General features: G+C 44.9%; 1 long non-coding RNA gene across 2 annotated transcripts in view; it reads right to left on the bottom strand.

Annotated features, from left to right (window-relative positions):
- The window catches only part of LOC135229180 (uncharacterized), a 192,229-nt gene that overhangs the window by 47,909 nt on the left and 130,063 nt on the right, over positions 1 to 14,257 (bottom strand). The window contains exon 1 of one of the 2 annotated variants that reach the window (XR_010319945.1): positions 8,950 to 9,150. The exons of the other annotated variant lie outside the window; for it this stretch is intronic. This is a non-coding gene — a long non-coding RNA (uncharacterized LOC135229180). Of the gene's footprint in view, positions 1 to 8,949; positions 9,151 to 14,257 lie in introns of those variants that run through there. 2 annotated transcript variants of the gene reach the window in all.

A 14,257-nucleotide genomic window follows, 5' to 3' on the forward strand; every position in this document is an offset into this window, starting at 1 on the left:
GTTAGGTTTTTACTTAGTCAAACTGGGGTAAATATTAAGGTAACCACAATGAGGTCTAACAATTCCATACTTCAAAATAAAAACCAAGATAAACATAACGACTCAGCAAAATAAATTCAACTACTATGAAAGGGAGGAACACACATTCTACAAAGAAAACTCAACACAAAAAAGTAAATGGAAAAATGAAATTGTCAAAAACAGGCATCAAAATGACAGCGCTAAACTCATACTTATCTATAATTACACTTATGTAAACGGACTAAATTCACCAATAAAGAGACAGAAAGTTGCAGACTGGATAAAAAAACACTATCAGTCTGTATGCTGCATAAAAGAGACACACCTTAGACTTGGAGACACAAATAAACTAAAACTGAAAGGACGGATAAAAATATATCAAGCAAACAACAATCAAAAAAGAGCAGGAGAGGCAATATTTATTTCCAACAAAACAGACTTTAAAGTTAAATCCACCACAAAGGATAAAGAAGGACACTACGTAATGATTAAAGGGACAATTTACCAGGAAGATACAACTATATTAAATATTTATGCACCCAATGATAGAGCCACAACATTCATAAAACAAACGTTAACAGAATTAAAAAGTGAGATAGACACCTCCACAATTATGGTAGGAGACTTCAACACAACACTCTCGGTGAAGGGTAGGAAATGCAGTCAGAAGCTCAATAGAGACACAGAAGGTCTAATTGTTACAATTAAACAACTTCACTTCATAGACTTATACAGAACACTCCACCCAACAGCTGCAAAGTATAATTTTTTTTTTAGTGCACATGAAACATTCTCTAGAATAGATCACATATTAGGTCATAAAACAAGCCTTTGCAGAATGCAAAACACTGAAATATTACAAAACATCTTCTCTGAACAAAAGACCGTAAAAGTAAAAATCAATAACAGAAAAACCAGGGAAAAGAAATCAAATGCTTGGAAACTGCACAATACCCTGCTCAAAAAAGACTGGGTTATGGAAGACCTTAAGGAGGGAATAAAGAAATTCACAGAATTCAACGAGACTGAAAACACTTCCTATGAAAACCTTTGGGACATGGTGAAAGCAGTGCTCAGAGGTCAATTTATATCAATAAAGGCACACATATTAAAGAAGAGACAAAATGAAAGAACCGTTCCTACAACTTGAACAAACAGAAAGAGAGCAACAAAAGAAACTGTCAGGCACCAGAAGAAAGCAAAAAATAAAAAGTACAGCAAAATTAAATGAATTAGAGAACAGAAAAACAAATGAAAGAGTTAACAAGGCCAAAAACTGCTTCTTTGAAAAAAATTAACAAAATTGATAAAACACTGGCCAGACTGACTAAAGAAATACAGGAAAAGAAACCAATAACCCGAATAAGAAATGGGATGGGCCATATCACAACACATGCAACTGAAATTAAAACAATCATATCAAATTACTACAAAAAATTGTACTCTAACAAATTTGAAAACCTAGAAAAAATGGATGAATTCCTAGAAACACACTGCCTACCTAAACTAACACACACTGAAGTAGAACAACTAAATAGACCGATAACAAAAAAAGAGATTGAAAAGGTAATCAAAACACTCCCAACCAAAAAAAGCTCTGGACCTGACGGCTTCACTGCAAAGTTCTACCAAACTTTCAGGGAAGACTTACTACTACTACCGAAGGTATTTCAAAGCATGGAAAAGGACGGAATACTACCTAACTCCTTCTCTGAAGCCAGCATAACCCTGATACCAAAACCAGCTAAAGACAACACAAAGAAAGAAAATTACAGACCTATATCCCTCATGAACATAGATGCAAAAATCCTCAACAAAATTCTAGCCAATAGAATTCAACAACGTATCAAAAAAATAATCCACCATCACCAAGTGGGATTTATACCAGGTATGCAAGGTTGGTTCAATATTAGAAAAACAATTAATGTAATCCACCACATAAAAAAAGACAAGAACCAAATAATTTTATCAATTGATACAGAAAAGGCATTTGACAAAGTCCAACACCCACTCATGATAAAAACTCTCAGCAAAATAGGAATAGAAGGAAAATTCCTCAACATAATAAAGGGTATTAGTACAAAGCCAATACCCAGCATCATCCTAAATGGAGAGCCTGAAAGCATTTCCCTTGAGAAGGGGAAACAGACCAGAATCCCCTTTATCACCGCTCTTATTCAACATTGTGCTAGAGGTCCTAGCCAGAGCAACTGGGCTAGACAAAGAAATAAAGGGCATCCAGATTGGTAAGGAAAAAAGTAAAATTATCTCTATTTTCCAACGACATTATCTTATACACAGAAAACCCTAAGGAATCCTCAAGAAAATTATTAAAACTAATAGAAGGGTTCAGCAGAGTTTCAGGTTACAGTATAAACGTACAAAATCAGTTGATTCCTCTATATCAACAAAAAGAACATTGAAGAGGAAATCATCAAATGAATACCATTCAGAGCAGCCCCCAAGAAGATAAAATACTTAGGAATAAACCTCACCAAAAACCAAAACCGCTATACCAAGAAAACTACAAGGTACTACTGCAAAAAAACAAAAGAAACCTACGTAATTGGAAAAACATACCTTGCTCATGGATAGGAAGACAACATTGTAAAATTGTCCATTCTACTAAAAGCCATCTATAGATACAATGCACTTCCGATCCAAATTCCAATGACATTTTTTAAAAAGATGGACAAACAAATCACCAACTTCATATGGAAGGGAAAAAAGTCGTGGATAAGTAAAGCATTACTAAAAAAGAACAAAGTGAGAGGACTCACTCTGCCTGATATTAGAACCAATTATACTGCCACAGTAGTCAAAACAGCCTGATACTGGTACAACAACAGACACATAGACCAATGGAACAGAATTGAGAATCCAGATATAAATCCATCCACATATGAGCAGCTGATATTTGACAAAGGCCCAGTGTCAGTTAATTGGGGAGAAGACAGTCTTTTTAACAAAAGGTGCTGGCGTAACTGTATATCCATCTGCAAAAAATGAAACAGGACCCATACCACACACCATGCACAAAAACTAACTCCAGATGGATCAAAGACCTAAACATAAAATCTAAAACAATAAAGATCATGGAAGAAAAAATAGGGACATTAGTAGACCTAATACATGGCATAAACAGAATACAAAACATTACTAAAAATGACGAAGAGAAACCAGATAACTGGGAGCTCCTAAAAATCAAACACCTATGCTCATCTAAAGACTTCACCAAAAGAGTAAAAAGACCACCTACAGACTGGGAAAAAGTTTTCAGATAAGACATCTCCGCCTGGCGCCTGATCTATAAAATCTACATGACTCTGCTAAAACTCAACCACAAAAAGACAAACAACCCAATTAAAAAATGGGCAAAGGATATGAACAGGCACTTCACTAAAGAAGTCATTCAGGCGGCTAACAGATATATGAGGAAATGCTCTCGATCATTAGACATTAGAGAAACGCAAATCAAAACTACAATGAGATTCCATCTCACTCCAACAAGACTGGCATTAATCCAAAACACACAAAATAATAAATGTTGGAGAGGCTGTGGAGAGACTGGAACACTTATACACTGCTGGTGGGAATGTAAAATGGTATACAACCACTTTGGAAATCAATTTGGTGCTTCCTTAAAAAGCTAGAAATAGAACTACCATACAACCCAGCAATCCCGCTCCTCGGAATATATCCTAGAGAAATAAGAGCCTTTACACAAATAGATATATGCACATCTATGTTTATTGCAGCACTGTTTACAATAGCAAAAAGATGGAACCAACCAAGGTGCCCATCAATGGATGAATGGATAAATTATAGTATATTCACACAATGGAATACTACACATTGATAAAGAACAGTGATGAATCTGTGAAATACTTCATAACATGGAGAAACCTGGAAGGCATTATGCTGAGTGAAATTAGTTGCAAAAGGTCAAATAGTGTATAAGACCACTATTATAAGATCTTGAGAAATAGTTTAAACTGAGAAGAACATATTCCTTTGTTGTTATGAGAGGGGGAGGGAGGGGGGTAGGAGAGGGGTATTTACTAAAGAGATAGACAAGAACTATTATGGGTGAATGGAAGGACAACACTCAACACAGTGGAGGTCAGCACAACTGGACTAAACCAAAGCAGTTTCCTAACGCTTCAAAGGTCAGCAAAGCAGGGGCAGATGTTTGGGAACCATGTTTTCAGGCGACATCTAAGTCAACTGGCATAATAAAATCTATTAAGAAAACATTCTGCATCCCACTTTGAAATGTGGCGTCTCGGGTCTTAAATGCTAACAAGCGGCCATCTCAGATGCATCAATGATTCTCAACCCACCTGGATCAAGGGAGAATGCAGAACACCAAGAACATAAGATAATAACGAGCCCAAGAGACAGAAAGGACTACATGAACTAGAGACTACATCATCCTGAGACCAGAAGAACTAGATAGTGCCGGGCCACAACCAATGACTGCCCTGACAGGGAACATAACAGAGATCCCTTGAGGGAGCAGGAGAACAGTGGGATGCAGACCCCAAATTCTCATAAAAAGACCAGACTTAATGGTCTGACTGAGACTGGAAGGACTCTAGTGATCATGGCCCCCACACCTTCCATTTATCCACTACGGGAACCATCCCCAAAGCCAGTTCATCAGACATGGATTGGACTAGACAATGGGTTGGAGAGGGATGCTGGTGAGGTGTGAGCTACTTGGTTTGGGTGGACACTTGAGACAATGTTGGTATCTCCTGCCTGGAAGGGAGATGGGTGGGTAGAGGGCCTTAGAAACTGGCAAAACGGTCACGAAAAGAAAGAGTGGAAGGAGGGAGTGGGCTCTCCCATTGGGGGGAAAGTAATTGGGAATATGTAAGTAGTTGTGTATAAGTTTTCATGTGAGAGACTGGCTTGATTTGTAAACTTTCACGTAAAACACAACAAAAATTATTAAAATAAAAAAAAAGCTGACCCATGATTGCTTCAACAAGCTCTCAGAACAAAGACTCAAGGAATCTTCTGGATGAAGGTGCAATCCTGGAATTACCAGATGCAGAATACAAAAGATTAATATACAGAACTCTTAAAGACATCAGGAAGGAAATGAGGCAAAATGCAGAACAAGCCATGAAACGCACAGATAAAGCAGCCGAAGAAATTAAAAAGGTTACTCAAGAACATAATTAAAAATTTAATAGGCTGCAAGAAACCATAGAGAGACTGCAATCAGAAATTCAGAAGATAAACAATAAAATTACAGAGATAGAAAACTCAACAGAAAGTAAGAAGAGCACAATTGAAGAACGGGAAGGCAGAATTACTGAGATTGAAGATAAAACACTTGGGACCAATATATTTGAAGAGAAACCAGATAAAAGAATTTAAAAAATGAAGAAATCTGAAGAATCATGTGGGACTTTATCAAGAGAAATAACTATGAGTGATTGGAGTACCAGAACAGGGAGGGCTAACAGAAAATACAGAGGGAACTGTTGAAGATTTGTTGGCAGAAAACTTCCCTGATATCATGAAAGATGCTCATCGAATTCCACATACGGTAGATCTCAAAAGAAAGTGACCAAGACATATAATAATCAAACTTGCCAAAATCAAATATAAAGAGAATTTTAAGAGAGGCTAGGGATAAAAGAAGTCACCAACAAAGGAAAGTAAATAATAATAAACTTGGACTACTCAGCAGAAATCATGGAGGCAAGAAGGCAATGGGATGACTTATATAAAATATTGAAGGAAAAAAACTGTCAGCCAGGAATCAAACCATAACCCTGGCCCTCGGGCCCTCTGGCCCTCTGGCCTTAGCCCTCTAACTCTAGCCCCTAAGCCCTGAGCCCCAAAGCCCCTAAGACCCTAAGCCTTTAGGTCCTAACCACCAAGGCCCTGAACTCTAACCCTAACCCAAACCGTAACCATATACCCTAAACCCTACAGTCTAAACACCTACACCCCAAAACACTACACACAAAAACCATACACACTAAACCCTATACTCTAAGCCCAAAACCCTAAACCCAAACCTCAAGCCCCAAAGCCCAAACCCAAAACCTAACCGTAAGCCCTAAACCCTAACACCTAACCCTAAACCCTAATCACCCTAACCCTAACGACTCTAACCCTAACAACCCTAACCCTAACTACTCTAGCCCTAACCCTCCAACCCTAACCCTCTAACGCTAACATGAAACCCTAACCCAAAACCCTAACCCTCTAACTCTAACCCTCTAACCCCAACCCCCAAACCCAACCCCAAACACTAAACCTCAAATCCCTAGCCCTAAACCTAAGAATGAGCCTAAGCCTAACCCTAAAACACAACCCTAAACCCTAAACCATAACACGCGAAACCCTAACACGCGAAACCCTAACACCCTTAGCCCTAACACATTTAACCCTAACATCCTAAATGCCAAAACCCTAAACACTAACACCCTTAACCCCAACCACTAACCCCTAAACCCTAACTTAAAGCCTAAGTCATCTAACCCTCTAACCCTAATACCCTAACTCTAAACCCTAAAACCTACACCCTAACCCCAGCTCCCAGCCCTAACCCTCACTCTAAGCCTTAAACCCTAAACCCTAAGGCCTAAACCCTAGGCTCTAAGCCCTAAACCCTAAGTCCTAAAACCCTAAACTCTAAGCCCTAAGCCCTAAACCTAACCCTCTAACCCTAAACTCTAAAACCTTACCCCAAACCCATCCCAAACCCCTAAACCTGAACCCCTAAACCCTAGCCCTAACCAATAACCCTAAACCTCTAAACTATACCCCTAACCCTCTAACCCTAACTCTCTAACCCTAACCACAACACCAACCCCAACCTCTGAACCCAAAAACCCTAACCCCCAACCCTAAGCCTCTGAACCCTAAGCCTAAACCCTCTAACCCTAAACCCTAACCTTCACCCCCTCACACCCTCACCTTCTCACTCCCTCACTCTATAATCTTCTCAACCTCTAACCCCCTCACCCTCTAACCCCTCACCCTGACTCCCTCAATCTCTAACCCCCAAACTCTAAACCCCAACCCTCTAACACCCACCCTCTAACCCCAACCCTCTAACCCCAAACCACAAATCCCAAACAAACCCAACCCCAAGCCTAAACCTAAATCCCTAAAACCTAACCGAAACCCTAATGACTAAACCACAAAACCCTAAACCCCCAAAACCCTAAACCCCAAACTGCAACCCCTAACACCTAACCTGTAACTCCAAACTCTAACCTCAAACCCTAAACCTAACACCTAACCCCAACCCAAAAACCCTAACCAAAAAACCCAACCCTAAACTCTAACCCCCAAACCCCAACCCCTAACCCCAAACCCTAAGGACTTTAACTCTAACAACCCTAACCCTAACATCCCTAAGCCCAAACCCTAACCCTTTTTGTTAGCAGCCATAGCACTTAACCACTAGCCACCAGGGTTTCCATGAGCAGTCACAGGAATAGACATATGCACACCCGTGTTCACTGCAACATTATTCACAGTAGCAAAAAGATGGAAACAACCTAAGTGCTCATCCACAGAGGAACGGATAAACAAACTACGGTACATACACACAGTGGAACACTACACGACAATAAAGACCAATGATGAATCTCCGAAACATCTCACACCATGGATGAATCTGGAGCGCATCATACTAAGTCAATCACAAAACGACATATACAGTAAGTGACCACTATCATGAAAACATTTACGCACAGAAACAATCTTTGATGTTCACCAGGGAGACGAAGAGTGGGTAGAGAAAAGTCAACTAAACAATAACCAAAAAAACCAAACCCACTGCCGTCGAGTTGATTCCAGCTCATAGAGACCCTATAGGACAGATTAGAACTGCCCCATAGAGTTTCCAAGGAGCACCTGGTGGATTTGAACTGCAGGCCTTTGGTTAGCACCGGTGGCTCTTAACCACTACGCCATCAGGGTTTCCAACCAAACGACAGATATGTGGTAACTCTGGTGAAGGAAGAGACGGTACACAAGACTGGGAATCAACCTCAGCCTCACTCTAACCCTAACCCTAAACCACTTGTGCCCGAGCCTAGTAACCCCAGCCCTAACCCCAACCCCCAACCACCTAAAACCTATACCCCTAAACCTGACTCCCAAACCTCTAACCCCCAAACCTGGACCCCTAACACCAAACCCTAACCCCTAACCCTAATCCTCCAACCCTTCTGCATCTATGGGCCTCTCGACTCTCCGTCTATTTTCTCCCTCCAAATCGTACTAACACTCAGTGGAATTTTGAAGTTTGAGCTGTGCTTTGCTTCTTGTTGTCTCCACCGGGCCCATCAAGGCACTGCATCATTTCTTTGCTCTGCTTCACTATTCAGTTCCAAAACCATGGCTTAGAATCACCTGACACTGAACTTCAGCGATTTGGCGCAAGGCCGCGAGAGGGCGCGCGCACCGCCGGTTCTGTTCTGCCCACCAGGCCCTCCGTGCATGGGAACCTCCTGGACCTAAGCCGGCACCAACCTGGGTACCGCTCCAGTGGCGATAGCAGAAGCTTTTCTTCCCGAGGGACCCAACGCCCCAGGGCGCTCTCTCAATACTCCCATTAATGCTGTTATTATCCTAACCCACTCCTTCTGTGAGACCTAGTGGGTCCTCGACCAGGCCCAGCCTTCACGACCCGCACCCCCCTGCCGTGGTCATGTACAGGAACCTGCAGGGCCGCACCCTCCCCGCCCAAGCTCTGCCCCTCCACACCCTGATGCCCTGCAGGCCTCTACTAGGTCCCCGTCCAGAGGAGAGTTGTCGCCCTGCACGGGGTGGGGGGACACGAGTGAACATCCGGAAACCACCCCCCAAGCACGAAGCCGACTGCCCGTATTGAGACCATGTGAGCAGGGCTGCCCCTCCTACTGGAGCCTGCAGGGCATCACTCACGTTTGTCAGCTTCTCACTGTCCTCTGGGCTCGGGGTCCCAGAGCAGCCAATCCCCCCAGGGCGGGGGGGGGGCAGTCCGTCCGCAGGGGCTGGAAGATCGGGTTGGCGCCCATGGCCGGAGCGCTTAAAACCCTTATAAACCCTCATAAACGGCCAGCTCCAGACCTTCAAATGTCAGCCCGAGAGACACCTAATCTCCTCCAACCTAAAAAAAAAAAAAAAACACACGTTGCCTTCGAGTCAATTCTGACTCATAGCGACGCTATAGGACAGAGTAGAACTGCCCCACAGAGTTTCCAAGGAGTGCCTGGTGGATTCAAATGGCCAATCTTTTGGCTAGCAGCCTTAGCACTTAACCACTACGCCACCAGGGTAACCCACTGAACCCACTGCCACCAGGGTAGAGGCTCCAAATCCCGCCAGTGTGAGGAACCCTCAAATCCCCTCAGCACCAGAGACCGCATCCACAGCGACTGGTACACAGCGCCGCACAAATGTTTAAGTTAACAAACGACCTGGTTGCTCAGGACCCCTTCCTGCTACCCCCACCCCCGCCACCCAGAGGGGGAGCGGGACCCGGCATCCACACTGTTAACAGACACTGAATCGCTGCTGCTTCCACAAGGAGTAGGATCCCCACGCTGCTCCACAGATTCCCAGGACCCCTTCCTTTCCCGGTGGGGCCGGGGCCCCGCCGACGCCCCAGCCCCGAGAGTAGACCAGCCGGGCGCGGGCGAGGGCGCGGGGTGCCTCAGCCTCCCAGGCACAGCGCCCAAAACAATAAGGGGCAGCATGGCCTTGGGCGGGGGATCCCTCTCTCCCCTGTCCCTGGCACCCTACGGAGTCTGGTGGGGGTGGGAGGACGAATGGGGGCGAGTGCCCCGCCCTCAGTCTGGAATCTCACCACCCCTGGGCGAACTCTGGGCCTTGGTTTCCCCTCTGGCAGAGGGAGCAGGTGGGGGGCGGGGGGGCAGGCGCCCATCCCCCAGCTTGGCCCGCAAACCCGCCCCGGGCAGAGTAGGGACCTGGGCGCAGCCCTGGACACAGCCTTTCTCCCCAAGCCCTTCAAGCCCCCAGGCCCGAGGGCACTCCGCAGCTGGATCCCGCGGCTGGACCCCCACCCCCGCCCCCCGCAAATCCATGGGGATGCAAATTTGCAGACCAGCTGAGTCTCCCGGGCCAGAGGCTCCCTCTCGGAGCCCCTAGAGTGGCTGCGTCCGCCCGCCCCCGAGCCGCATCCGCCCCTGGGGATCACTCGGGACGGGGTACCCTGGAAGGGTCGATGCCAGCTGCTAACCCAACGTCCGGACTCTCCAACCTCTGGAGCCCACGGGATGCTGGGACTGGGAACCGCCCTCCTGGCGCCTTCCCTCCACACCTTCGAGGGGCCAGGCTTGTTCAGTCTGGGAGCTGGTCCCTCCACCCAGCTGCCGGAGTTTCATACCTTTCAGAAAACACGGCACGGAAAGCAGCACGAACAGCATCCTCACTAAGGCGCGCCATCCGCCCGGGCCCCTCACCACCCGTCCCAGGGCTTCCGGGAGTAACTGGCTGGACGGCTAGGAACATGGCTGCCGGCCCCGCCCAGCGGCCCGGGTGTGGGGCGGGCGTGGGGGGGTTGGGCCTCCAGAGGGGAGGGTGGGGTCTAGAAGCAAGGACAACGCCAAGGTGTGCCGGGTGAGGAGACGGGAGACGTCAGGAGAGGGCCCTCTCGCGTGCAGAGTTAAGTATTGGAGGTGCAACGGTTAAGTGCTTGGCTAACTGAAAGGTGGGCCGTTGGAACCCACCAGCTCAAGGGTTGAAAAGATCTGGAGATGGGCTCCCATAAAGATTCTAACCAAACAAAATCCAAACCAGTTGCTGTTGAATCAATTCCGACTCATAGTGACCCTATAGGGCAGAGCAGAACTGCCCCATAGGGTTTCTAAGACTGTAAGTCTTTACAGAAGCAGACTGCCATGTCTTTCTGCAAAGAAGCAACTGGTGGATTCGAACTGTCCACCCTTTGGTTAGCAGCCGAGCTCTTAACCACGGTGCCACCAGGGCTGCGCCATAAAGACTGCAACCTAGGAAACCTTGTGAGGCAGTTCTAAGCTGTCGTACAGGGTTGATATGAGTCAGAATCTCTTGATGGCACACAACCATGATTGTACTAAGAAAAATTCCTCCAAGCAGCTGTCTACATGACCCCTGAAGCACGCATGCATGCACGCTATCAAAGCAGTGCGGCCAAAGACAGGAAATTGGAAAAGAGACATTATAGAGTGGACAGTGAAAAGTGATTTCTGAGGGGCATGCAGCTCAAGCAGAGGAGGTAGCATACAACTAAATGCCCTTCTCCTTCTATTGTTCAATGGTCTTGAGAAAAAATGTGTCCCAGGAATTAACTGTAGCCCAGGATAACTTGAAGACAGCAAATACAGAGGACCAGTCAGGATGCTTCTGCAGTGGTCAGGGTGAGGAGTGATGGTGGTAGTGCAGGTGGGAACAGTGGGCAGGCTTGAGGTGTACTTTGGAGCTTGAGCTGCCAAGAATTGCTGGTGGATCAGACGTATGGGATGAGGGGAATGGAGAATCAAAGGTGACTTCTAGAATTCAGGCTACCATGAGCGCATGGTCACCAGAGCTATTCTCTACCATGTGGAAAACCATGGAGGAACAAACTTGAGAAAATGACCAAAAGATTTTTTCTGGACATGCTAGATTTGGATGTCTGAGGTCATCCAAGTGTGGAGAACAGTTCCCAGCTGTGGATACCACTCTGAGGTAGAGTAGTTTTCTGGGTTCTAAGAATTTGGAGATCATCAGCCTATAGCTGATTTGAAAGCCACTGGTGGTGCGATGATTATGCATTTGGGTGCTACCAAAAGGTCTGCAGTTTGAATCTACCAGTCGCTCCTTGGAAACCCTGTGGGGAAGCTCTACTCTGTCCTATAGGGTCCCTATGAGTCAGAATCCACTCGATAGCGACTTTGTTTTGTTTTGTTTTGTTTTAATACTAAGCTCAGAAAAGTTGTGTGTCAGGGTTGTATTTTTTCACAATACTTATTCAAGCAGTTCAAATCTACCAGCCACTCCTTGGAAGCCCTATGGGTCAATTCTACTCTGTCCTTTAGGGTCGCTATGAGATATAATCGACTCAACAGCAATGAACTTAGTCTTAGAGGAGCCCTTTGTCTGTCAAAGCTGAGAGTTTTACTTCATACTTTTTAAAACTGCCATGTCTCATGTTATGTGGCTACCCTTACAGGAGCATTTTTGGTGCTAACTTGACTTGTTCTTGGTGAAGGGCTCTGTATTCATTTTCTAGGGCTGCCATAGTAAATTACCAAAAACTCAGTGTCTTTAAAAAAACGTATAATCCATACAGTCCAAGAAGCTGGATTATATGAAGAAGAAGGGGCCTCAGGATTAGAGGAAGACTCATTAACAGCCTAGACATGCAGATGACACAACCTTGCTTACTGAAAATGAAGAAGACTTGAAGCGCTTGCTGATGAGGATCAAAGACTTCAGCCTTCAGTATGGATTACACTTCAACATAAAGAAAACAAAAATCCTCACAACTGGAACAATAAACAGAGAAAATACTGAAGTCATCAAGGATTTCATTTTACTTGGATCCACAATCAACACCCATGGAAGCAGCCGTCAAGAAATCAAACGACATATTTTATTGGACAAATCTGCTACAAAAGACCTCTTTAAAGTGTTAAAAATTGAAGATGTCACTTTGAGGACTAAGGTGTGCCTGAACCAAGCCATGATATTTTCAATCGCCTCATATGCAGCTAAAGCTGGACAATGAATAAGGAAGACAAAAGAATTGAAACTTGAATTATGTTGTTGGTGAAGAATAATGAATATACCATGGACTGCTAGAAGAATGAACACACCTGTCTTGGAAGAAGTACAGCCAGAATGCTCCTTAGAAAGGTGGGTGGCAAGACTTGGTCTCACGTCCTCTGGACATATTATCAGGAGGAATCGGTCCCTGGAAAAAGACATCGTGCTTGGTAAAGTAGACGGTCAGTGAAAAAGACAAAGATCCTCAATGAGACAGATTGAGACGGTGGCTGCAACAGTGGGCTCAAACATCGCAGTGAGAAAGGCCGAGGGCTGGGCACTGTTTCGTTCTGTTGTACACAGGGCCGCTATGAGTTGGAACTGACCCAACAGCACCTAACAACAACATCATAAACTCACTGGATCTCCTGGGGATAGAATGTCATATTCACTGTAGAAAAATAGAGTTTCTTTGTTTGTTTGTTTACCATATTTACTAATACTATGATTTACATTTGATAACTTCCACATTCTGTTGGATCGCTTTTCTTTGGAATGGACGCAAACGTGCGTCTCCTGCAGTCTGTTGGCCAGGTAGCTAGCTTCCAAATTTCTTTGCATAGTGGAGTGAGCATCTACAGTGCTGCATCTGTTTGTTGAACCAACTCAGTGGGTATTCTGTCAGCTCCTGGAGCCTTGTTTTTCGCCAGTGCCTTCAGTGTAGCTTGGACTTCTTGCTTCACTACTACCAGTTCTTGATCATATGCCACCTCATGAAACGACTGAAAATTGACCATTTCTTTTGGTACTGTGACTCTGTGTATTCTTTCCATCTTTTGTGTGTGTGCTTTAAGTGAAACTTTACAAATCAAGTCAGTCTCTCATACAAAAATTAGTATACAGCTTGCTATGTACTCCTAGTTCCTCTCCCACCAATGAGAAAGCACACTCCTCTCAACCCTGTATTCCCCGTGTCCAGTCAGCCACTTTCTGTCCCCCTCTGCCTTCTCATCTCCCCTCCAAACGGGAGCTGCCCACATAGTCTCATGTGTCCACTTGAGACCAGAAGGTCACTCCTCACCACTATTTTTTCTATCCTATAATCCAGTCCAATCCCTGTCTGAAGAGTTGGCTTTGGGAATAGTTCCAGTCTTGGGCCAACAGAAGGTCTGGAGACCATGACCTCCAGGGTTCCTCTAGTCTCAGTCAGATCATTAAGTCTAATTTTTTTACGGGACTTTGAGGTCTGCATCTCACTGCTCTCGTGCTCTGTCAGGGATACTCTGTTTCGTTCCCTGTCGGGGCAGTCTTCGGTTGTAGATGGGCACCATCTAGTTCTTCCAGTCTCAGGCTGATGTAGTCTTGGATTTACGTGGCCATTTCTGTCTTTTGGACTCATAATTACCTTGTATCTTTGGTGTTCTTCATTCTCCTTTGCTCCAGGTGGGTTGAGACCAATTGATGCATCTTAGATGGCCGCTTGATAGTGTTTTTAAGACTGCAGACGCCACTCACCAAAGTG

This window comes from Loxodonta africana, unplaced genomic scaffold (genome assembly GCF_030014295.1).
Source record: "Loxodonta africana isolate mLoxAfr1 unplaced genomic scaffold, mLoxAfr1.hap2 scaffold_119, whole genome shotgun sequence".
Classification (NCBI taxonomy): domain Eukaryota; kingdom Metazoa; phylum Chordata; class Mammalia; order Proboscidea; family Elephantidae; genus Loxodonta; species Loxodonta africana.